At 37.2% G+C, this 25,998-nt stretch overlaps 1 long non-coding RNA gene across 1 annotated transcript in view; it reads left to right on the forward strand.

Moving 5' to 3' along the window:
- Nucleotides 1-25,998, forward strand: part of LOC140641160 (uncharacterized) — a 198,838-nt gene that overhangs the window by 132,264 nt on the left and 40,576 nt on the right. The window lies entirely within an intron of this gene.

Raw genomic sequence — 25,998 nt, forward strand, 5'->3', positions numbered from 1 at the left:
GTTTCACTTACAATCTCTGCATGCCTTTATGTACCTAATGTCTTATCTGAGAATGCAAACTCAAAATCTCTCAATTTTTCCAAACCCTTCATTATACAAATTGATTCTGACGTCCTTAGTTGTGTCCATGAAGTTGGTCAGACCTTTACAAATCAGCTTATTTGGACTATAACTGTGTGCTTCCTATGAAAATCTACAAAAAATATTTCTCCAAGATCTCAAGATATTCTTCTTTTGTGAATTGTTTTGTTTTCTTTTATGTATGCTCTGAGTGTATTTCATTTTATGCTTTGGCCTACAAGGAGGCTCGAAGTCATATTTGTTACCCCAGCTTTAACAATTGAATAAGACCTTGTGGTCTGACTTTCAAGTACTAATCCTTACTTTCTTGTGTTGATATTCCACTGGTCCCTAATTTTTCATTTTTGGGGGCTCATATTCTTGTATGCATCAATGACCATGTCTAAAAGTACCAAAGCAAAATCCATTTTTTATGAAGGAGGTAGGCATTCGAGGAGCTTCATCCTCAGCTGGGAGGCCACACCATGGAAGATGTTAAGAAAAGACATCAACAACAACAAAAAAATGCATATTTTTGCATCCTTTTTCCCTGATGCCTGACCCTAATTATGAATACCTTGAGGACTACTGATTAATGATTTTTGCATGGTGTACTCTTTGACCTATGAATGGTCATTTTATGGCTGAAGTCTTTATGACTTCTTTGAATTTAGGTAGCCTGAAACTGAGCTAAATTTTGAATGGGAAGAAAACTTATTACTATGTTTCCAATTTGCAGGGTGTATGGTATTGGCACCTCTAACTGTGGTAAAATAGTAAAAATGAAAAACATGGAATCTGGTCTGGGTCATAGGAACTTAGGAAATTATATTGATCTTATGATGCCATCCCATGCCAAGCCTGAGGAAGAGAAGGGAACTTTTTACAGAGACTTTGTAGACAATCCCTTGGAGAAGACTGTAATGGCTTCTCTGGTTGCTTCTCAATTTTGCATGACGCTCATTTTTATCCCAGCATAACAATGTATACCTTAGAGTGAACTGCAGCACCATTTGTTACTTCAACAGATGTTTATTTAGTGTCTATTATGGGCAAGGCATCATGCAAAGCACCTAATAAATATTAATAAAGGAGGTAGGAATGGTGCTTTCCCTCCTAGGGTTCTTATCTCATTTTTGATATTCTAAAACTTACAGTATAAACTATGAAGCTAGAGTCTTGGGCTATTCCAGATTTCTTTTTTTTTAAATGTATTTATTTGAGAGAGAGCAAGCTTGAGAGAGAGAGAGAGAGAGAGAGAATGCACAAGAGAGAACACAAGCTGGGGGAAGGGGCAGAGGGAGAAGCAGGATCCCCGCTGAGCAGGAAGCCTGTTGGGGAGGCTCCACCCCAGGACCCTGGGATCATGACCTGAGCTGAAGGCAGACGCTTAACTAACTGAGCCACCCCCCTTTATTCCAGCCTTCTTAATACCTACTAGGTTATTTTAATCATGAATTCTCCCACCAACAGATATCTATGCATCAAAGGTCATAGGTTAACAGATTTTTATAGGGTAGGAAGAATAGGCATGTCCTCCCTCATCTTTCTTTTATCTGTCATTAGAATATTTACAGGTTCTTGTCAGAGAATGACCCTGGCCTTGTGAAGATGAGGAGAGATATGGCATGTGGGAGTCATACTCCACAATGGAAGCTTTCAACTGGGAGAAACATAGAGGAATGATGCATACATAGCTCCATATACATAGTACATTATTGTATACCGAGTGTATCTGCATGTATGCATAGAATTTTCCACTTAGTCCCTTCACTTTAATATATGTTAAAATGTTTCCACATTGGTACATTCAATGTGAATTTAGTCTAAGTGACTATCTCGATGTCTCTTCCAGTTTATAATATTGTCTATTTACATATCCTCTTATTAATTACATTGGAGTGATTTCCACATTTTCCTATTGCAAATAGTGCTACAGCTAACAACTTAGACTTAATTCTTAGTGACCATATTCAGGAACATCTCTAGGACCTATAGGTAGAAGCAGAAGATTGAAGACTTGAGGCTCAGTTGGTTGAACTTCAGACTCCTGATTTTCAGCTCAGGTAATGATCTCAGGGTCATGAGGTAGAGCCCCATGTCCAGCTCCATGCTCAGCACAGAGTCTCTCTTTCCCTCCACCTCTTCCTCTCCCCTGCTTGTGCATGCACACTTTTTTTTTCTTGCTCTCTAAATTAAAAAAGAAGAAGATTGAAGACCTATCATTACATACACTACTTTGTATGATCTTCAGGTCTTGCATTGACTGATCTCTGAATTTGTAGCATTTTTATGAATTCATATTTAATATACCAGAAATTCAAAAGGGGGAAACTCTGAAGAATTCCAATGGAAACAATGCTTCCTTCTCAGAAGAGAGACTTTCCATGTATTTTCTTTGTGTGACCTTCAAATATCAATGCTTCACTTTGAGGGGATTGATGAGTGCTCAAAATGTTATGGAGTATTTTAATTAAATTGTTCTTTGTTGTCCATCCTTTTGCCTAAAAGTACCAAATGAAAAAAATGCCTGAGAAAATCATCAGTCTTACTGGCAATGGGACGGTGAATTCAATAAGAATGTAGTTATGAAATAATGTTTTTTATTTTAACTCTCCTAAAATGTCTCTATGACTATAAGGAAAGAGCTTTTATGTGTCTGGTTTTCACAAACAAGTTCTAAATGGATACATTTTCCTGAGATGCCTTTTAAATGGAACATTTCTTATAACATAACTATGACTCTTATTCTCTTCCAGTAGCTCAAAATTAAGGACAGTTGAAACCAAAGTGTTGAAGAGATGATGAATTTAGAAAACCCAGGGACCGTTGGCAAATTTGGTGCCCCACTATAAGCTATTAATGGTTGTTATGGCTTCCAAGCTACATGAGCTCTGCTGGAAACTTTTATGCTACTTGATAGAAAACAACTTGTAAAATGTTTCTACAGAATTGCCTCCTGCAATAAATGTGCTTTCAATCCAAGCAGTGTCACAAACAGATGCACAGTAGATGCCTAATGACTGAGCTACAGGGTTTAGAATACCCTAGACAAGACCACTCAGAGTAGATTATAGGAATTGACCTTTGCTGGGTCTCATATTAACTGTGTACCGTGGAAGTTTTCTAGTATGTATGCTTCACTTCTTAACCAACTTTTGCCTGAAATGGAAGATCCTTTAACCCACAACAGGAGAATAATTTATTCCTCACTGTATGGGCTTTGATGTGTATTTCAAAGAGTTCAGTTACAGTCAGGCATCCTGTTTGCTCAGATGCAACAGAAAACCTCTGTATCTGGCATGCCCTGGCGGACGAATGTGTCCATTTTCCTTCACAATGAAATAGCATTTCATGAAATATAATTTCTCATTAGATCCAAAAGGCCTGCTTCCTCTGGTCATGGGTTAATATATGTTCCATCCCTGAGATGATTTTGGACAGGAAATCCAGTTCAAGGCAAGGCAGGGAATGGGAAGTTATCATTTGACCTCTCAGGATATGAAATCAAAGCCTCCTCAGTGGGTTTTGTGAGTCTTGTTGTATGCTCCATCAGGAAATAATTAAAAATCCTTAGTTCCCTCAAATGCCAATTCACTTTTAACACCTACTGGTATTTATTGCAGGGGGATTTTACTTGCCACCATGTGATGTTTGGAGAGAGGTAGTTTCAGGCAACGGTTTAGACATGTTTTTCTAAAAAAGACTGGAATGTTATCAATCATTTTCTCTATAGGTGAGGATTTTTTGGAATTCTTAATTTAATATTCTTCTAACACATACGGAAAATGTTACTTTCCCCCACCTTCGATGTATCTCCCTGATGGTTGGAGGTCAGTTTCTGCCTCAAACTACCTTTCTAGATTTTGAGACTCTGCAACATTAAGTTGTGATGTTATGAACATAAGGACTTTTGTTTCCTCTTGAAAATAATGTGCTCATGAATCTTGGAATGGATTCTTAAAAAAAATCCAGGGTATGTACAAAGATGAAAAAGATTTATAATTGAATATGGTGGCATAGACAGAGCTTGGAAAAGGTGAGGCTTTTCTTGGTTTTCTCTGTGCTCAAATAGAAGAGTCTGGTAGGATTCTCTTTACCATGACAACCCTGGTGGAAGTGCTTATGATTCTATAGATGAAATCATTTTTCAATCTAGTTTCAAATGATGAAAGGAGACATAATGTATAGGTATTCTTAAGGACACATACCCTTCAGGGGGAAAGCAGATAGTTGGCCTCAAAATTCATGTAGTAAATAACCAAAAGAAATTGAATCTATGAAATATTTCATTTTTTTAGAGTTAACATCGTCCATAAAACAAGTGGTAATTGTACTTGAGTTGAATTGCCATATAATTTCCCATTTTGCCAAAGTTATTGTGAAAAATGAAAATAATTTGCTATTCTTAATGTTCTACATCAATTCTGAACTGAATCACAAGTTATATTACCTGAAAACAGTGGGTTTTGAAGGTAATTGCTGTACTATTTCTTGGGCTGATGTAATATTCTCATACATAGTTTTTATTGGGGAGAATTATATTTCATTTGTAATTGCCTTCTCCCTTGTTTTTTTTGCCTGCTAATTTCTTTGCTCACTTTGCCTTGGTATGATAGACCAGTGTTTCTCAGTGTTAACACTACTGACATTTTAGGCCATCTTGTACAACATAGGATCCCTAGCAGCAACCCTTGTCTCTACCCACACGATGCCAGTAGCACTTTCCACCTAGTAGTGGCAGCTAATCATGGCCTCAGATGTTGTCAGGTGTCCTCTGGGGAGTAAAAATTTGAGAACCACTGCAGACAAAGCATTTATACCATGTCTGATTCTAAATTTTTCACTACCCTGCTCCTTAAGCTCTTGTTCATTTGGAAATAATTGGTTATTCATTCATGCCAAAGAAAATTGTGAAATAATCATGGAGCCTACTTTTTCCAGGGCTTGGAAGAGTTTAAGTTTATAAGGTTGAATATTGAAGTGTAGTTCATAAAACATTTTACTCATGTGGGGGCCAGAGCTCTTCAGATGCTTCCAAGTTCTAAATATCATGAAGAAAACATCACCCATATGACTGAGAAGAATGGGATTGCTTTTGACGATGCATTTATAAGGCAATGCTAGCATCACTTATTATTAGTAGTTCTGTAAGTTATTAGTCATGACTCTCATTTAAATATAAAATTAATACATGCCAACCATTTTTTATTCAACACATAAATTAATAAGGGAACCAGTAAAATACCAGACTGGTCTTAAGAGCATTAAGATAAAAGTCTACAAGTTAATATGGAACTTCACTAAATCTCAGATCTTTAATCGATATTCTTAATAGTGTTTAAACATTTCCTTGTTCATAGGTAGAAATATTTTTCTTTCTTAAGGTAAACTGTTCCACCTCCAGAACGTATGTCTCTCCAAAGAGCAACTTCTTATCCATTCTTTTGCATTGTACCAGGGGAAACAGGCTTTTTTTTTTTTTTTCCCAAAATGTATCTCTGTACTCACCTCTGAAATACTGAATAAATGGTCCACAGTGACTGCATCTGTGTTCCACACCCTAAAATCAGGCATCCAATATCTTTGGATTATTGGATCCCAGATATCAAATGTTGGGTTATAATACTGCTAACATGTCACACTTTACACAAGAAAATTAAGATGGATTACTAGAATCGAAATAATTGTGTGCTCCTGTAGTGGACCTAAGGTAAAATTTGGTACATTAACTGGTTTCTTTGGAATATATGATGCAACGTGTGAAAATTGGTCCAGAAAAATAGACCATTAGTAAGTCTAAGCTATTAACAATAATAATTAGAGCTTTTCCCTGGAGTGCTTTAATTAAAATTGTGCTAACTCAGTGGAAACCTAGAATTACTTCCAAAGTTAAAATGGGGTAATTAATCAGGATGGAACTTATCCTACTATTCTGTTTTAATATTTTATTGAAAATACTCTTTTCTCAAGGAAATAAACAAAAAGGAAAGACCAGAAAAGGAAAGGAATAATTCTGATCAGTTAGACGTTATTTTAAATAAAGGCCTTTGAAAGAAATACTTTTGAGGTCTTTGCAAAACAGCAGAGGTTATGACCCAAGTGCAGAAATCTGTCCATTTTATTTATTTTTTATTTTTTTAAAGATTTTATTTATTTATTCATGAGAGACACAGAGACAGAGAGAGAGACAGAGAGACAGAGACGCAGGCAGAGAGAGAAGCAGGCTCCATGCAGGGAGCCTGAGGTGGGACTCGATCCCAGGACTCCAGGATTACACCCTGGGCCGAAGGCGGCGCTAAACCGCTGAGCCACCCGGGCTGCCCAAATCTGTCCATTTTAGAGAAGCCCATCAAATTTAGACCACCTTTGCAATTTTAATGCCTGGTAGTGTTTTTCATTCAGTCGTGAAAGACAATAAAACTGACCTTAAATGTGGCTTCTTTGATTTTTTAAACAATCCAACTTACTTTTTAAAAAGATTTAAAAATTTTTTTATACATGAGAGACACACAGAGAGAGGCAGAAACATAGGCGGAGGGAGAAGCAGGCTACTTGCAGGGAGCCTGATATGGAACTAGATCCCTGGACCCCAGAATCACAACCTGAGCCAAAAAGGCAGATGTTCAACCACTGAGCCACTCAGGCGTCCCTTGTCAGCACTTAAATAAAAAAATATACAGACTTCTTGATGTACATATCTTTGGACTTCTACAGAGGCTCATAAGTTCATATTTACAATATACAGAGGGAGGGAAGACCAACAATAGTTCCGTACACTATTTGCTGACTGGCAATTGCTTTTCTCTTTGGTCTGATTTACTTCATCAGGTGGTTGAATGTGACCATCTGAAGACAAGTGGATTCACACACAGCACAGCTGTGAAATCATCTTACATTTCAGGGTAGACTGTGTGATCCGATGTGTTGAAGACAGTTTTTGTGGAAGTAAAACAATTTTCAGAGCTTTCAGGAGATTATCAAAAGCTGTAGATGAAGAATTCCAGATACAATCACCTTTCCCTCCTCCAAAGCCTGTTCCAAAGCCTGTTCTGTTTATGTCCCCTGTGATAGGAACATCTTAAATGCATAACCTTCCCACTTCAATTCATTTAGTCTTTAAGGGGGCTTCGCTTGGTTTTATATAACACTCTTCTTTTGATATTTTTACACTCTTCTTTTGATATTTTTAAGTGCTTCCTCTTAACAGTCCAAGAATACGGCAGTTAATTTCCCATTGCATTTTATCTCGCGCTGGAATTTAGGTTACTCATGGAATTACAGTTTCACTTGTCATTTTGTTGAGGTCACATCTGGTGGCTGTATTATTATTATTTTTTTAAAGATTTTATTTATTTATTCATGAGAGACACAGAGAGAGCGTGAGAGAGGTAGAGACACAGGCAGAGGGAGAAGCAGGCTCCACGCAGGGAGCCGGACGTGGACTCAATCTTGGGACTCCAGGACCACGCCCCCCAACGAAGGCAGGCACCAAACCTGCTGAGCCACTCAGGGATTCCCCCTTGTGGGTGTATTAAATTTAGGTTGTATGTTCCTGTTCTGGCTTGATGTATTTTCTGAATTATGACCAGAAATACTTGGCAGCTGAATTCTCTTTTCTTTTTCTTATCTATGACCTTCTATCTTTTCTAATTCTGGTAATAGTTTTATTTTTTTATTTTAATTATTTTTGAGATTTTATTTATTCATGAGAGACACGGTGAGAGAGGCAGAGGCTCCTTGCAGGGAGCCTGATGCAGGACTTGATCTCAGGACCCTGACATCACTACCTGAGCCAAAGGCAGATGCTCAACCACTGAGCCACCCAGATGCCCCCTTACTGGAATTTACCAAGATTTTGCATAATAAAACAAAACAGAATGTAAGAGCGGCATTGAATAAGAAATAGCAAAATAGTTTGGACACACTCATCACACTTGTGCTGCTCTTTCCATCTCCCAAATCCGTATGGACATTTTTTTTTCCCCCTTCGAGTCTCAACTTGAGCCCTTGGTCACCACAGAGAACTTGATTCAGTCACTTCTACCAAGTCTCATTTTGTCTAGGAACAAACTTTGCTATATCTAATATTTAATCTCTTCCTTTATTGTCACAATTACAGCTGGCAATATATTTCAGGCAATATTTATAATCCTAATAAGTATAATCCTCCTTGAATCCTTTGCTTTTATCTTTTAAGCTAACCCTATACACAGTGAATTTTGGGGGCTTTGCATTTAAACAAGCTCGTGTGTGTGTGTGTGTGTGTGTGTGTGTTTTAATGAGAATTTTAAAAGAGAAATATTAGCCTTCTTATTCTCATTTTATTATTTTAATTTTTTTTATTTTTCATTTTTAAAAAGATTTATTTAGAGAGAGCAGGTTGTGCAGAGAGAGAGGGAGAGAATCCCAAGCAGCCTCCCCTCCCCCCCCGCAACTGCCACCCCAAGTGTGGAGCCCAATGGGGTGGGGTAGGGGACTCAAACCTCAGATCACAATCCGAGTTGAAATCAAGAGTCAGATGCTCAACCAACTGAGCCACTCAGGCTCCTCCTTGCTTTACTTTTAAATGAAAAGTTAAATAAAAGCAATGTTCCTTGTAAAAATACTGTTTCTAAGCCACTGTCATATTAATATCAAAGAATAAGTTAGCACTAGTTACATGTGCATCTGAAGGCTTCATCAGAGTTTAAAAGAACAAATCTATGAAGAAAATCAAGTACTTAGCTGTGAATCCATTTTTCTTAATAATTGAAGAATTACTTCTTTCTCAGTAATTGAAGTGGTTGACATTTTGTTGAAGTTTCAGAGTAGGAGAAAGACCAGGTTTGAAGTTCTGTTGCTTTGGAGAGTCTTCCTAGGAAAGTTCTCTGGCATTCGCACTGCTTCCACACCCCTTCGATCAGTGCCTCAGAGTTATTTTGAAATGGTTCTCCTTTGGTGGTTTTCTTTGCCAGCTGTGGATAAACCAAGCATGAATACTCTACAAAATGAGTTAACTTATCACATAAACAGATTTTATTCACTTCTCTTTAGAAAAATCTTTAGAACTCATTAAATAGCATGCGATCATAGGGAATTGACATAAATTATTTATGAACATATAAGATGAAATAAGCAATTTCAAGCTTTGCACTCTTAAAAGCCTAAGTGGGTGACAGCAGGATTGTCCTGAATGTGTGTAAGGCCACTGAGACGTTTTCTGAGCAAACTTTGCTGAAGCAGAGAGGTTTGTCTCTGTCCAAATGTGAATGTAAGATAGCAATACCAAAAAGTCCCTCGAATTTTCTCTTTGCATTTGGTTTGCATGTTATATCCAATCAGAAATTGTTAAATTATTACACTCACCCCCGGTGGTTAATGTCAGAACTTTTTATCCTATTTAATACAATTAAATATTTTTAATTTTCTGAGGAACCTCCATACTCTTTTCCGTAGTGGCTGCACCAATTTACATTCTCACCAAGAACATGAGAGTTCCCTTTATATCCACATCCTCCCCAACACTTTCATTTCTTGTCTTGTATATACTAGCCATTTTGCCTGGTGTGAGGTGATATGTCACTATGGATATATGTCTGATATATATTTCCCTGATGATGAGTGATGTTGAGCATCTTTTCATGTGTCTGTTGGCCATCTGCATGTCTTCTATGGAAAAATGTCTTACTCTGCTCATTTTTAATGGATATTTTTGGTTTTGAGTTGTACAAGTTGTTGATACATTTGGAGTATTAACTCCTTCTTAGATACATCATTTGCAAATACCTTTTCCCATTCAGTAGGTTGTCTTTTCTTGTATGCTTTTTGCTTTTCATCATTGATGAACTATTTTTGAATTGACTATTTTTCTTTATATTCCTGTAATTAATGTTGAAATATTATAACTGATACATAATGAGAGAGGAACAAGTAAGTATTCTTTCTAGATTTAAAATTAGCTTTACACACCTGAGTTCTATTAAAGAGGCTGATTGTGATAGGTAATATTTTTCCTCTTTTTAGTTTAATTTTTTTTAAAGATTTTATTTATTTATTCATGACAGACACAGAGAGAGAGACAGAGACACAGGCAGAGGGAGAAGCAGGCTCCATGCAGGGAGCCCAACATGGGACTCGATCCTGGGTCTCCAGGATCATACCCCGGGCCGAAGGCAGTGCCAAACTGCTGGGCCATCGGGGCTGCCCCTCTTTTTAGTTTAAAACCTAGCTGATGAGGATACTATTACTATTTTACCTCAAAAACCTGGCTATCCAGATACTGTTTTTGAATTGTGACATGGAATGATTAGAAAGTTATAGAAAACATTAGTTTTTTCCAGTTTTATTGAGATATCGTTGACATATAACATGGTATAAGTTTCATATGTATAGCAGAATGGTTGGACTTACATATATCATGAAATGATGACCACAGTAAGTTTAATTAACATCCATCATCTTGCATAGATATGAAAAGAAAAGAAAAAGAATTTTGTCCTTGTGATGAGAACTGAAGATACTGTTTAAAGGATGTTTTTGAATCAGTGAAGAAAAGCATACATTTTCTTTAAAAGAATTTAAAACATTAGTATATATTAAAAAAGAGTGGAGGCTAATGTTTTATATTTCCCTGGAAAATTAATTTAAATGTTCCATGGTAATTGTCAGAATACAATTCATATATATATATAAATTATATATACATGTTATATATTATACATTATATATGTTATATATACATGCTATATGTACGTGTATAATGAGGTAGAGAAGTGAGAAATTTGAAAAATGTTGGATAGGGAAGTTTTTATACACACACACACACTCGGAAAGTCCTCCCATTAATATCTCAATTGAATTTATGGATTGAGCTTGAATACTCCAGCTGAAGATGGGAAAAGGCTAGCCAGGAAGCTCTCTCTGAGGAATTCTGCTGGAGTGACACTTATCAATTATTTAAGCTTTCATATTTATTCTTATTAAATAGTGATTTCTTTTGTAGGTAAAATTTACTGACATTGTAAGGCACAAGTCTTAGCTGTGTAATTTCAGTTAATGAATTCACTGCATTCATTTTCTTAATGGCATCTTTAGTTGGGAAATTTTTTTTTTTATTTTTTTTTAGTTGGGAAATTTTTAATTTGATAAAATATAATTTAAACTTTTTTCCTATGATTACTACTTTGTGTGTCTGAATTAAGGAATATTTGCTTATTTGTAGTTCAAGATGATACTCTATTTTTGTAAAAAGGCTTATAGTTTTAGTTTTCTCATTTGAGTCTATTTTCTACCCTGAATTCATATTTTTTACAGTGTGAGGTAGGGATCAGGATTCATCTTTTTTTCCTGTATGTATAACCAGTTGTTCCCCTGCCATTTGTTCAAAGGACTTTGCTTTAGCACTTCTATTGAAAATCAATTTATTGTGTAAGTCTGTATCTCTGCATTCTCCTACTTTGTCACTTACTATAATGAATATCTGACTTCTTGATTAGTGATGTTTTATTGGATGTTCAGTCTTGTCAAGATTAATTTTAATTTTTTATGACCTTTGCATTTCTATATGTGTTTTGAATTAAACTATTAATTTCTATAAAAAATGTCCACTGGGTTATTAATTGGGAAGAGTGACATCTGAATAGCACTGGATCCACTTATTTGTCTTCTTTAATTTTTCTAGCAATATGAGAAGGATGCATGCTTTATTCATAAATATTTTATGGCTTTTATGCTACTGTAAATGAAATGGGTTTTTAATTTCATTTTCTAATTGTCTGTTGCTAATATGTAAAAGATACTACTGATTTTTGTACATTACCTTATATCCTGTCACCCTCCCACATTTCCTCCTTAGTTACATGTTTTTGTAGATTTTTTGCACACACATATGTAGATTTCTTACATACACATATGTAGATATGTGGTCATCTATGTATGTGATCATGTTATATGAAAATAAAAACAATTTTATTTCTCCAATTACTTTTATGTAGATATGATCATAAAACTACTATGATGAAGAAACAGAAGAGACTGTGTGACACATGCTTTTGGAAAGCAATTACATTGTAGGGCTTTTAAGCAAAGAAGTCAGAGGTAGTGTTTTTACAAAAGGCTAGGGCTGTCCTCAACCACACTGGTTGAGGGCCTCTATTTCAGGCCTTTAACCAGGCTCAATTCCTGATCTCACGATGTAAGGTTTTTTGGAGCAGAGGTTAGAGAAGCACACTTGGCCTACAGGGGTTGACAGAGCAAATTGTGAATCCTGAAAGAAATGGAGATTGGAGGTTTGTTCTGGCTTGGCATGAACTGTGAAATCTCTGCTCCAACCACGTTGATTATCACTCCCTAGGATCTTAGAACTCTAGACATCTCACTGTGCTGTGAGAAGATGCTAAGGGGCAATTAGGGGTTTTTCCACTCAGGCATGGGATCAGGGAAACATTCTGGATGCTTGTCCATGACCCTGAAGAGCTACTGGAATTACTTTTGGCAACTGGGATTGCTACGGAGAAAGGCCTTAGTGGCTGATTATTACTGATGGCAGGAAGCAAAGAGTCATCACAGCCAAACGGAGGACAGAGTATTAGTTTTGTTCTCTTTCTATTTTGTAGAAGAAGAATTTTTATTGGGGACAATCCATCCGTGAACATTTTTGCTACCTTTTTGTGTCTGTTTCAGGTTACCTGAGAAAGGAACTCTGAAACAGACTCTGGAATGAAGATTTGTATGCATGGGTGGGGACTGCTCTTGGGAGCTACACTCTTAATGGAGTGAGGAAGCAGGACTGAGCAGAACAAGTTGAATTTAGATGTAGTTGTAACAGAGGCCAAGCCAATCCTGGCGGGAGCATTAGTCTGAGATGGACTTTGAGAATCGTGCCTAGTTTAAGCGATGCGAGGGGTTTTGTCTTCCATTAACAGACAGTCGTTGAAAGTAGACTTCCCCCAGGGGCAGATGGACAACCTTAGGCTAGGGGGCGCTTTCAGCAGGGCTCAGTGTCTGTGAAGGGACTCAGCTGTGAGTTGTTAGCAACCAGTCCTCCCACAGCTGGGGGAAATGAGTGGCTTGGTCTTGAAGCAAGACCAAGCTGGCTGGTGCACCACAACATCCTCTACACAAATCAGAGCTATCCAACTGTATTTGTAGGATCTCCACAGTAGAGTAGACTAAGGAAATAACTAACAGACATTTTATACTATTTTGACAGTGGGGATTTTTTTTTTGAAGATTACCAAATGTCATTATTACACACACAAATTAGCAATAATTCCATAATATCACCTAAGGCTCAGTCCATTAATATTTCCCCTGATATCAGAAATGTCATTTTAAAATTCATTTGTTTGAATTAGGATCCAAAAAGACAGAGGAGTTAAATAGCTCAAATAAGCTCTTATATTCATTGATTTTAAATTAGTAAAGATGTCTATAATTCTGGAAAGTTCTGTAACCAATGCATAATTATTGAAATGGGCTCTCTTCTTTACTATTATTTTAATCATTTTTTTTTAGTAAAGGTAATGCAGCTTTAATTTCAATTTTATTTCATTCTGGCACTGACTATAGTGTTAAGCACAATCCCATCCAAAATAAGTGTTTAAGGGGTACCTGGATGGCTCAGTTGGTTGAACATCTGACTCTTGATTTCAGCTCAAATCATGATCTCAGGGTCCTGGGATCAAGCCCTGCATTGAGCTGCACAATCAATGGGGAGTCTGCTTGAGGATTCTCTCCCTCTGCCCCTCTTTTCTCTACCTCCCCCACCCACACATGTGTTCTCGCTCTCAAATAAATAAATAAATCTAAAAAAAGACTCCTCTTAAAAGAAAGAAAAACAACAAAAATACACAAAATACTTATTTGACCTATAATTTCTAATGCTGCTGCTTAAAATCTTTCACCAAAACTAATTATCTTCTTCTCAGTAGAATTAGGCCCTCTTTTAATATAGAAATTACAAGAGTTAACTTTGATATAAATGATCTCAAGAGATCACATTTCATTTTTTTCTGTTGAAATTGGTTTCTGAACTACTCCCATCCCTTGCATCCATTTGACCAAAGTAAATGTATATTCCTTAAATAATTATGATTGTCCACTAAGAAGGCCATTGGGTTAACATTCTATGCTTTAGGGCACCTGAGTGGCTCAGTGGTTGAGCCTCTGTCTTTGGCTCAGGTCATGTTCCCTGGGGTCCTGGGATTGAGTCCCACATCAGGCTCATCACAGGGAACCTACTTTTCCCTCTACCTTTGTCTCTGCCTCTCTGTGTGTGTCTCTCATGAATAAATAAATAAAATATTTTAAAAATTCTGTGCTTTATACTCTGCAACTTATCTAGAGAATTTGTAGAAAACAAATGGGGCACAGATTTAAATGGAGAAAATCAAATATGTGAACAGGGATAAAAAAATTGAAATGAATATTGTGCATTCGGAAAGCTAACATCTCTTAATGATTAATGTCACTCTAAGTGATTTGAAGAAGAAATAGTAAGGGTTAGAAGGGATCCTGAAGATTTATCAAATTCATGATTGTACCTTCCAAATCAAGTAGGTCTTAGTCATAGTTTTTCTAATGTTTTCTTTAAAATTTTTCAAAGATATAGAAAGGTCAAAAATTTTTCAGTGAAAAACTACTACACTAACTCCAAAATTATCATTTTACTACCCTTATCACATCACTATCCATCTATCCTTGTTTCTGTATATCCATCATCTTACTGAATTTTTAACTCATTATACAGTAAATTGTGGACACTAGTACACCACCACCACCACCATACTTTAGCATGCATATTTTTATGGTTCTTTTGTTTTTAAGGTTACACTTATATACAGTTAAATGCAGAAAGCTTAAGGATACCAAAGGCACAATGTTTAAATGTACTTAGATAAGTTCCAACAGTGTACATACATACCTCTGCAACCCAAGCCCCTAATAAGAATCAGAATATTGCCATCACCCCAGAAAATTCCCTCAGCTCATTTCCCACAAACCCCTCAGAGATAGCTACTGATCTGAATTTGTCCTGCTCATTTTGCCAGTTCTAGAACTTCATATCAATGGAATTATGCCATATGTACTTTTATGGTTTAACACTTCTTTCAGTCACTGTAATATTTTTGAGATCTTTCACCAAGGTTCCTTTTTGTTGTTGGATAGTATTCCTTTGTATGAATCTATCAGTTTATCCATTTTCATGTAAATGGGCATTTTGGCCATTTCCAGTTTTTGTTTATATGAATATGAATAAAATTGCTATACATGCTTTCTTTTTCTTTAATAATAAATTTATTTTTTATTGGTGTTCAATTTGCCAACATACAGAATAACACCCAGTGCTCATCCCATCAAGTACCCCCTCAATGCCCATCACCCATTCACCCCCACCCCCCACCCTTCTCCCCTTCCACCACCCCTAGTTCAGTTCCCAGAGTTAGGAGTCTTTATGTTCTGTCTCCCTTTCTGATATTTCCCACACATTTCTTCTCCCTTCCCTTCTATTCCCTTTCACTATTATTTATATTCCCCAAATGAATGAGAACATATAATGTTTGTCCTTCTCTGATTGACTCATTTCACTCAGCATAATACCCTCCAGTTCCATCCACGTTGAAGCAAAGGATGGGTATTTGTCGTTTCTAATCGCTGAGGAATATTCCATTGTATACATAAACTAAATCTTCTTTATCCACTCATCTTTCGATGGACACCGAGGCTCCTTCCATAGTTTGGCTATTGTGGACATTCCTGCTATGTTTATATATATCGGGGTGCAGCTGTCCTGATGTTTCATTGCATTTGTATCTTTGGGGTAAATCCCCAGCAGTGCAATTGCTGGGTCGTAGGGCAGGTCTATTTTTAGCTCTTTGAGGAACCTCCACACAGTTTTCCAGAGTGGCTGCACCAGTTCACATGCCCACCAACAGTGCAAGAGGGTTCCCTTTTCTCCACATCCTCTCCAACATTTTTGGTTTCCTGCCTGTTAATTTTCCCCATTCTCACTGGTGTGAGGTGGTATCTCACTGTGGTTTTGATTTGTATTTCCCTGATGGCAAGTGATGCGGAGCATTTTCTCATGTGCTTGTTGGCCATGTCTATGTCTTCCTCTGTGAGATTTCTGTTCATGTCTTTTGCCCATTTCATGATTGGATTGTTTGTTTCTTTGATGTTGAGTTTAATAAGTTCTTTATAGATCTTGGAAACTAGCCCTTGATCTGATACGTCATTTGCAAATATCTTCTCCCATTCTGTAGGTTGTCTTTGAGTTTTGTTGACTGTATCCTTTGCTGTGCAAAAGCTTCTTATCTTGATGAAGTCCCAATAGTTCATTTTTGCTTTTGTTTCTTTTGCCTTCATGGATGTATCTTACAAGAAGTTACTGTGGCTGAGTTCAAAAAGGGTGTTGCCTATGTTCTCCTCTAGGATTTTGATGGAATCTTGTCTCACATTTAGATCTTTCATCCATTTCGAGTTTATCTTTGTGTATGGTGCAAGAGAGTGGTCTAGTTTCATTCTTCTGCATGTGGATGTCCAATTTTCCCAGCACCATTTATTGAAGAGACTGTCTTTCTTCCAGTGGATAGTCTTTCCTCCTTTATCGAATGTTAGTTGACCATAAAGTTGAGGGTCCACTTCTGGGTTCTCTATTCTGTTCCACTGATCTATGTGTCTGTTTTTGTGTCAGTACCACACTGTCTTGATGACCACAGCTTAGTAGTACAACCTGAAATCTGGCATTGTGATGCCCCCAGCTGTGGTTTTCTTTTTTAAAATTCCCCTGGCTATTCGGGGTCTTTTCTGATTCCACACAAATCTTAAAATAATTTGTTCTAACTCTCTGAAGAAAGTCCATGGTATTTTGATAGGGATTGCATTAAATGTGTAAATTGCCCTGGGTAACATTGACATTTTCACAATATTAATTCTGCCAATCCATGAGCATGGAATATTTTTCCACCTCTTTGTGTCTTCCTCAATTTCTTTCAGAAGTGTTCTATAGTTTTGAGGGTATAGATCCTTTACCTCTTTGGTTAGGTTTATTCCTAGGTATCTTATGCTTTTGGGTGCAATTGTAAATGGGATTGACTCCTTAATTTCTCTTTCTTCAGTCTCATTGTTAGTGTATAGAAATGCCACTGACTTCTGGGCATTGATTTTGTATCCTGCCACGCTACCAAATTGCTGTATGAGTTCTAGCAATCTTGGGGTGGAGGCTTTTGGGTTTTCTTTTTTTTCTTTCTTTTTTTCTTTTTTGGCTTTTGGGTTTTCTATGTAGAGTATCATGTCATCGGCGAAGAGGGAGAGTTTGACTTCTTCTTTGCCAATTTGAATGCCTTTAATGTCTTTTTGTTGTCTGATTGCTGAGGCTAGGACTTCCAGTACTATGTTGAATGGCAGTGGTGGGAGTGGACATCCCTGTCTTGTTCCTGATCTTAGGGGAAAGGCTCCCAGTGCTTCCCCATTGAGAATGATATTTGCTGTGGGCTTTTCGTAGATGGCTTTTAGGATGTTGAGGAACGTTCCCTCTATCCCTACACTCTGAAGAGTTTTGATCAGGAATGGATGCTGTATTTTGTCAAATGCTTTCTCTGCATCCAATGAGAGGATCATATGGTTCTTGGTTTTTCTCTTGCTGATATGATGAATCACATTGATTGTTTTACGAGTGTTGAACCAGCCTTGTGTCCCGGGAATAAATCCTACTTGGTGATGGTGAATAATTTTCTTAATGTACTGTTGGATCCTATTGGCTAGTATCTTGTTGAGAATTTTTGCATCCATGTTCATCAGGGATATTGGTCTGTTATTCTCCTTTTTGGTGGGGTCTTTGTCTGGTTTTGGAATTAAGGTGATGCTGGCCTCCTAGAACGAATTTGGAAGTACTCCATCTCTTTCTATCTTTCCAAACAGCTTTAGTAGAATAGGTATGGTTTCTTCTTTAAACGTTTGATAGAATTCCCCTGAGAAGCCATCTGGCCCTGGACTCTTGTGTCTTGGGAGGTTTTTGACGACTGCTTCAATTTCCTCCCTGGTTATTGGCCTGTTCAGGTTTTCTTTTTTTTTTTTTTTTAAATTTTTTTTAAATTTTTATTTATGATAGTCACAGAGAGAGAGAGAGAGAGAGAGAGAGAGAGGCAGAGACACAGGCAGAGGGAGAAGCAGGCTCCATGCACCGGGAGCCCGACATGGGATTCGATCCCGGGTCTCCAGGATCGCGCCCTGGGCCAAAGGCAGGCGCTAAACCACTGCGCCACCCAGGGATCCCTGTTCAGGTTTTCTATTTCTTCCTGTTCCAGTTTTGGTAGTTTGTGGCTTTGCAGAAATGCGTCCATTTCTTCTAGATTGCCTAATTTATTGGCGTATAGCTGTTCATAATATGTTTTTAAAATCGTTTGTATTTCCTTGGTGTTGGTAGTGATCTCTCCTTTCTCATTCATGATTTTATTAATTTGAGTCTTCTCTCTTCTTTTTAATAAGGCTGGCTAATGGTTTATCTACCTTATTAATTCTTTCAGAGAACCAACTCCTGGTTTTGTTGATCTGTTCCACAGTTCTTCTGGACTCGATTTCATTGAGTTCTGCTCGAATCTTTATTAACTCTCTTCTGCTGGATATAGGATCTATTTGCTGTTTTTTCTCTATCTCCTTTAGGTGTAAGGTTAGTTTTTGTATTTGAGTTCTTTCCAGGTTTTGAATGGATGCTTGTATTGCGATGTATTTTCCCCTCAGGACTGCTTTTGCTGCATCCCAAAGATTTTGAACAGTTGTATCTTCATTCTCATTAGTTTCCATGAATCTTTTAAATTATTCCTTAATTTCCTGGTTGACCCTTTCATCTTTTAGCAGGATGGTCCTTAACCTCCACGTGTTTGAAGTCTTTCCAAACTTCTTGTTGTGATTTAGTTCTAATTTCAAGGCATTATGGTCTGAGAATACGCAGTGGACATTTCCAATATTTTGGTATCGGTTCAGACCTGATTTGTGACGCAGTATGTGGTCTATTCTGGAGAAAGTTCCATGTGCACACCATGTGTGTATTCAGTTGAGTTTGGATGTTAAGTTCTGTAGATATCTGTGAAATCCATCTGGTCCAGTGTATCATTTAAAGCTCTCGTTTCTTTGGAGATATTGTGCTTAGAAGTCCTGTCAAGTGTAGAAAGCGCCAGATTGAAGTCACCAAGTATAAGTGTATTATTATCTAAGTATGTCTTAACTTTGGTTATTAATTGATTGATATATTTGGCAGCTCCATATTCGGGGCATATATATTGAGGATTGTTAAGTCCTCTTGTCGGGTAGATCCTTTAAGTATGAGATAGTGTCCCTCTTCATCTCTCACTACAGTCTTCAGGGTAAATTTTAGTTTATTTGATATGAGGATGGTTACGCCTGCTTTCTTTTGAGGACCATTTGAATGGTAAATGGTTCTCCAACCTTTTATTTTCAGGCTGTAGGTGTCCTTCTGTCTAAAATGAGTCTCTTATAGACAGCAAATAGATGGGTCCTGCTTTTTTATCCAGTCTGAAACCCTGCGCCTTTTGATGGGGTCATTAAGCCCGTTCACGTTCAGAGTTACTATTGAGAGATATGAGTTTAGTGTCATCATGATATCTATTCAGTCCTTGTTTTTGTGGATTGTTCCACTGAACTTCTTAAAGGGGAATTTTAAGAGTCCCCCTTAAAATGCTTTGCAGAGCTGGTTTGGAGGTCACATATTCTTTCAGTTGCTGCCTGTCTTGGAAGCTCTTTATCTCTCCTTCCATTTTGAATGAGAGCCTTGCTGGATAAAGTATTCTTGGTTGCATGTTCTTCTCATTTAGGACCCTGAATATATCCTGCCGGCCCTTTCTGGCCTGCCAGGTCTCTGTGGAGAGGTCTGCTGTTACCCTAATACTCCTCCCCGTAAAAATCAGGGATTTCTTGTCTCTTGCTGCTTTAAGGATCTTCTCTTTATCTTTGGAATTTGGAAGCTTCACTATTAAATGTCAAGGTGTTGAATGGTTTTTATTGATTTTAGGGGGGGATCTCTCTATTTCCTGGATCTGAATGCCTGTTTCCCTTCCCAGATTAGGCAAGTTTTCAGCTAGAATTTGTTGAAATACATATTCTGGCCCTCTGTCCCTTTTGGCACCCTCAGGAACACCAATTAAACGTAGGTTTTTCTTCCTCAGGCTGTCGTTTATTTCCCTTAATCTATCTTCATGGTCTTTTAATTGTTTGTCTCTTTTTTCCTCAGTTTCCCTCTTTGCCATCAACTTGTCTTCTATGTCACTCACTCGTTCTTCCACCTCGTTAACCCTCGTCGTTAGGACTTCTAGTTTGGATTGCATCTCATTCAATTGATTTTTAATTTCTGCCTGATTGGATCTAAATTCTGCAGTCATGAAGTCTCTTGAGTCGTTTATGCTTTTTTCTAGAGCCACCAGTAGCTGTATAATAGTGCTTCTGAATTGGCTTTCTGACATTGAATTGTAATCCAGATTTTGTAACTCTGTGGGAGAGAGGACTGTTTCTGATTCTTTCTTTTGAGGTGAGGTCTTCCTTGTAGTCATTTTGCTCAGTGCAGAGTGGCCAAAAAAGAGTTGCATTGGGAAAAGGAGAAAAAGAGAGGAGAGAAAGAAGGAAAGAAAAGAGAAAATGAAAAAAAAAAAAAAAGAGAGAAGAAAAAGAGAAAGGGAAAAAAAGGGTGGGGAAAGCAAAAAATAAAAAAGCAAAAAACAAAAACAAAAACAAAACAAAAAACACAGGGGAGTATCCTCTGATTCTGTATACTTCAAGTTCCTTGACTTCCCCTGGAACTTGTCTGTCCAGCTGGTCTTCTGGGGGAGGGGCCTGTTGTGCTGATTTTCAGGTGTTAGCACTTGGGGGAGCTGCTCTGCCCCTGCCTGGTGCAGGGCTCAGTGGGGGTTGTTTACCCCGTGAGGCCCCAGGAGGAACAACCCCAGTGGCCGGGGCCAGCTCTGGAGCCCTGGAGTCAGCTCCCGCAGTAACTCCAGAGCTCTCCGTCTGCAGGGCCTGGAGGCTCCGGGGCGGGGCCGCTGATCTGCTCAGCTGGGGCAGGAGTGTCCTTGCTGTCCTGGGCCCTCCTGGCCTCTGCCTGTGCCGGGGGAGGCCGGATCCTGGGCTGTGTCCCGGTGCCCTGTGCTCCGGAGCCTGCGCTGTTGGATTCGTGCTCCCGCCCCGCAGCCCCCTCCGCGGAGCCGCCCCTGAGCCCCCCGAGCTGCTCCGGGTCCCGCCGTGCGCGCTGCAGCCCTTAGGGAGCTCGGCGCACTCTCCCGGGGCGCAGGTGTCTGTTAGTGTCCCCGGGAGCCCGAGCGCATCCCCGCCCTCCTGGGTCCTGCTCCAACCCCCTGCGAGCCCCTTTCCCCCGGGAAGGTCGGTGCAGCTCCTGCTCCTCCGGGACGGGGCTCTCCTGTCCTGGGGACACTCGCCCCGGCCTCAGCCCGGCTCCTCGCGGGGCCCCTCCCCCTTGGAGGCCTTTTGTTTCTTTATTTCTTTTTCTCCGTCTTCCTACCTGATAGAAGCGCGAACTCTTCTCCCTGTAGCGTTCCAGCTGGTCTCTCTTTAAATCTCAGGCCGAATTCGTAGATTTTCAGGATGATTTGAAGGTTATCTAGGTAATTTGGTGGGGACAGGTGACTCGGGGACCCCACTCTTCTGCCATCCTGCCCCTCCTCCACTGTACATGCTTTCATGCAAGTCTTTTTATGGGCATATCTTTTATTTCTCTTGGGTAAAGAGTACTGAAATTCCTTGATGGTACAGTAGACATGTTTTTAGTGTTAGTATATTTCGTTGTTCAGAAACTCTCAGAGCTTCCTTCAAAACGGTTGTATCATTGCATGACAGTTTATAGTAATATACTTGCTTGCCAACATTTGGTTTTGAGAGTTTTTAATTTTAGCCATTCTAAATGGTTTTGAGAGTTTTTAAATTTAGCCATATATAGGAGGTATTGATAGCTCCTTGCAGTTTTAATTTCCATTTTCTTGATGAATAAAGATACTGGGTACTTTTTTTGTTTTTTAGTATAGTTGACACACATTGTTACATTCGTTTCAGGTATACAACATTGTGATTCAACAACTCTAAATGTTATGCTGTGCTTATCACAAGTATAGCTACCATTTGTCACCATACAACACTATTGCAATACTATTGACTATATATTAGATACTGCGTACTTTTAAATGTGTTTGTTGACTATTTGTTTCTTTGTGAAATCTTTACAAGTAATTTGCCTTTTTTTGTTAGATTGCTAATTTTTTTTTATCATTGAGTTGTAGGACTTCTTTAAATTCTGGATGGTTGTCCTTTGTGCATTAATTTTTTTCCCCAGTGTATATTCATTTTTGCTAATGATATCTTTTGTTGAGCCAAAATTTCTAATTTTGATAAAGTCTAATTTCTCAACTTTTTAAATAATTATTGCTTTCTGCTTCCTATTTATGGAAGTTTCAAGGATATTCTCTGTTATCTTCTAAATCTTTATAGTTTTTATGTTTAGATCTATGATCCACCTCAATTTAATTTTGTGGTGTGTGTGGTGTGAGGGTGGAACTTGTGTTATTTTTTTTAAAGCTATGGATATCCATTTATTCTAGGACTGTTTACTGAAGACATTCTTTTCTCCTTTGAATTACCTTGACATCATTGTTAAACAACAAATGTCCTTAGAGGTATGGATCCTATATAAGTTCTCTATTTTGTTCCATTGATCTACTTATTGATCATGTCTGTTGATCTATCTTTGCTACTCTAGTTTTATAGTAAGCCTAGAAATCAAATAGTGTGACTTCAACATCACTGTTTTCTAAATGTATTGCTATGAATCCATGGTTCTTTATATTTTTATATAAAATCAGAATGACTGCAAGATTACGATGGAACTGATTCTACAGACAAGGAATTATGTCTTAATAATATTGGGACTTTTTTTTTTTTTTTTTTTTACTTTTTTTTTTTTTTTTTTTTACAATATTGGGACTTTTAATCCATTAAAAGTGTGTATTTCTTTACTTCTTTTGGGTTTCTTTAATTTCTTCCAGAAATATTTTACTGTTTTGAGCATAGAGGATTTTATTACAAATATTTTATGTGTTTTTGCACAAGAGTAAAAAATTGTTTTTCTAAACTCATTTCCAACTGTTAGCTGCTATTATAAAATCATACAATTGATTTTTTACCTCTCAGCCTTACTAAATTCACTTACTAGTTTCTAGTAGTCTTTTTTCTATTCTATAGGATTTTCTACATAAACAGTTATACCATTTGCACATAGTGACAATATTACTTCTTTGTTTCTGATGGTTATGAATTTAATTCCTTTTTTTAACTTATTGCAGTGGTTACAACTGTCAGTATGATGTTGAATAGAAGTTTTGAGACTGGAAATTATTTTCTTGTTCTATAATTTAGGGGGAAAACATTAATACCTCATCCTAAAATGTAATGTCAACTGTAGGTTTTTTGCAGAATGTGAACCTATCTTTTTTTCTTGGTTCATTGAGACTATTTCATTTTCATCATAAAGGGAAGCTGAAGTTAGTGAAATATTTTTTTCTGAATCTATTGAAATTTTCCTAACTTTTTTTCCTTTATAATATTGATAGAATGAATCACAATTGATTTATTTTCAAGTGCTCTACTAATCTGACATTTCTGAAATAAACCTCACTTGATTATGATATATTATTTTTATTATTTGTATGGCTAGATTTAATTGACTAATATCTTTAAGACTTTGAGTGTTATTTATCTGTAGTCTTCTTTTTGGAGTATCTTTTTCATTTTTTTAGTATCAGGATCATGGTGCCTTCATAAATAAGTTTGGAATTCTTTCTGTGTTTAATGAGACTTTATGTAAAATTGGTGTTTTTCCTTCATTATATATTGGAAAAATTCTGTAGTAAAACAATCATTGCATGGAGTTTTCTCTGTGGACAAATTTTAAACTCTAAATTAATTTTTTTAAAGATTTTATTCATTTATTCATGAGAGACACACAGAGAGAGTGAGAGGCAGAGACATAGGCAGAGAGAGAAGCAGGCTCCATGCAGGGAGCCTGATGTGGGACTCTATCCTGGGACTCCGGGATCATGCCCTGGGCCAAAGGCAGGCACTTAACCACTGAACCACCCAGGTGTCCCTCTTAATTAATTTTTTGATAAATATAGAAATATTCAGATATTCTAATTCATCTTTTGTCAGTTTTAGTAAGTTGTGTTTTTTAAAGAATATGTCCATTTCATCTCAATGTTAAATTTGTTGTATAAAATTTATCATAATTTTCTTATTATCTCAGTAGGATCTGTAGTTGCAACACTACTTTTGTTCTTGTTGTTAGTAATTTGTGTGTTCTCCCTTTTTCACTTGCCCAAACTACCAAGGTGGTTTTAAATTTGCTGATCTTTCAGAGAACTATTTGTTAGTTTTTATACTTTTTCTGTTGTTTATTTGTTTTCCATGTCGTTAATTTCTTTAATCTGATCTGTACTATTTTCTTCCTTCTATTTTGAGTTTGCTTTGCTATTATTATAGATTCTGAAGGTGAAAAATTAGGTCATTGATTTTAAACTTTTCATCTTTTCTAATGTAAGAATGAAGCCATATAAAAGTAAAATAGCTTTCCAGAGGATATATACACCTTGGTAGTGATACAGTTAGGTCTCAGATATGGCCTAATAGCTTCTAGTTCAGTGTTCCTTCCACTGGATTATATTGCTTAATTCCCCTTCCCTGTCTTTACATCTACAGCCTTCTAAGTTACTTAGATGTTTTAGTTTGTTCCTAAGGATTGTGAAAGGTGAAGAGCTCAACTTTACTCAAAGGACTCAGAGTACCATTGTGTTTTAAAAACAATGCCTAGCTGATAAATAAATACTGTAAATCACCAGGACTACCCTGGAGCATTTGGAAATGCTTTGGTTGGTGAGGAATTCAGAAGTGATTTTGTAATTGGAAAAATCCAAAAATGTTATCAGATAGGTAACAATGTTGAGAAATTCCTGGCAGTGCCAGGCAAATAAAGCAATTTAGTCAATCAAAACATTATAAGAAAATATATAGGAAGAAAAGAAATGTTTGGAACTTGAAGATGTTTTCATTGCAAATTCTGTAATTATGAACAAACTATATGCTATGTTTTTCAGAAGTTTTGAGAAACGTTTGAAATGTCCAATATGAGTTGTACTTTATTATGGTGTGGCTCTGTGCTGTGACATTTGTTAAGAATGCTTGTTTATATTGAAGTTTATATGTTGATAATTTAAAAATAAGGTCATAATAACTTCAGTAGTTCTAGTATTCCCATTTGTTTTAAGATTAATTGAGCCAAATGATATAAAATGTTCCCCACTCTCATATAAATAATAGTGAAAGGGAATATAAAGGAAGGGAGAAGAAATGTGTGGGAAATATCAGAAAGAGAGACAGAACATAAAGACTCCTAACTCTGAGAAACGAACTAGGGATGGTGGAAAGGGAGGAGGGCGGGGGGTGGGGATTAATGGGTGATGGGCACTGAGGAGGGCACTTGACAGGATGAGCACTGGGTGTTATTCTGTATGTTGGTAAATTGAACACCAATAAAAAATTAATTTATTAAAAAAATGTTCCCCACTCTCCTGGCACAACGTAAACATTCAAATAATGTTAGTTTCTCCTTTTCTCTTAACCAGATTAACCATAATTTGTGAGATTTCAGACTGTCCTTAATATAACTCCTTTTGGATTTGATTTTGTAACAGGTATAATCATTGTGTACGTTTTTTTGTAACATGTCTGTGCATTATGTAGCAGCATTCATTTTAATCTCTTGTTTACAACAGAAAATTTTAATTATAAGGAACCATAAATCTCCTTGAGTCTAGCAAAGCCCTTTTCGGTGTTTAAATGCTGCTAATATAAGCATTTATTTCAGTTTTTCAAAAGATGGCTGATTGTTGG

The sequence above is a fragment of the Canis lupus genome, chromosome 10, assembly GCF_048164855.1.
Source record: "Canis lupus baileyi chromosome 10, mCanLup2.hap1, whole genome shotgun sequence".
NCBI lineage: Eukaryota > Metazoa > Chordata > Mammalia > Carnivora > Canidae > Canis > Canis lupus.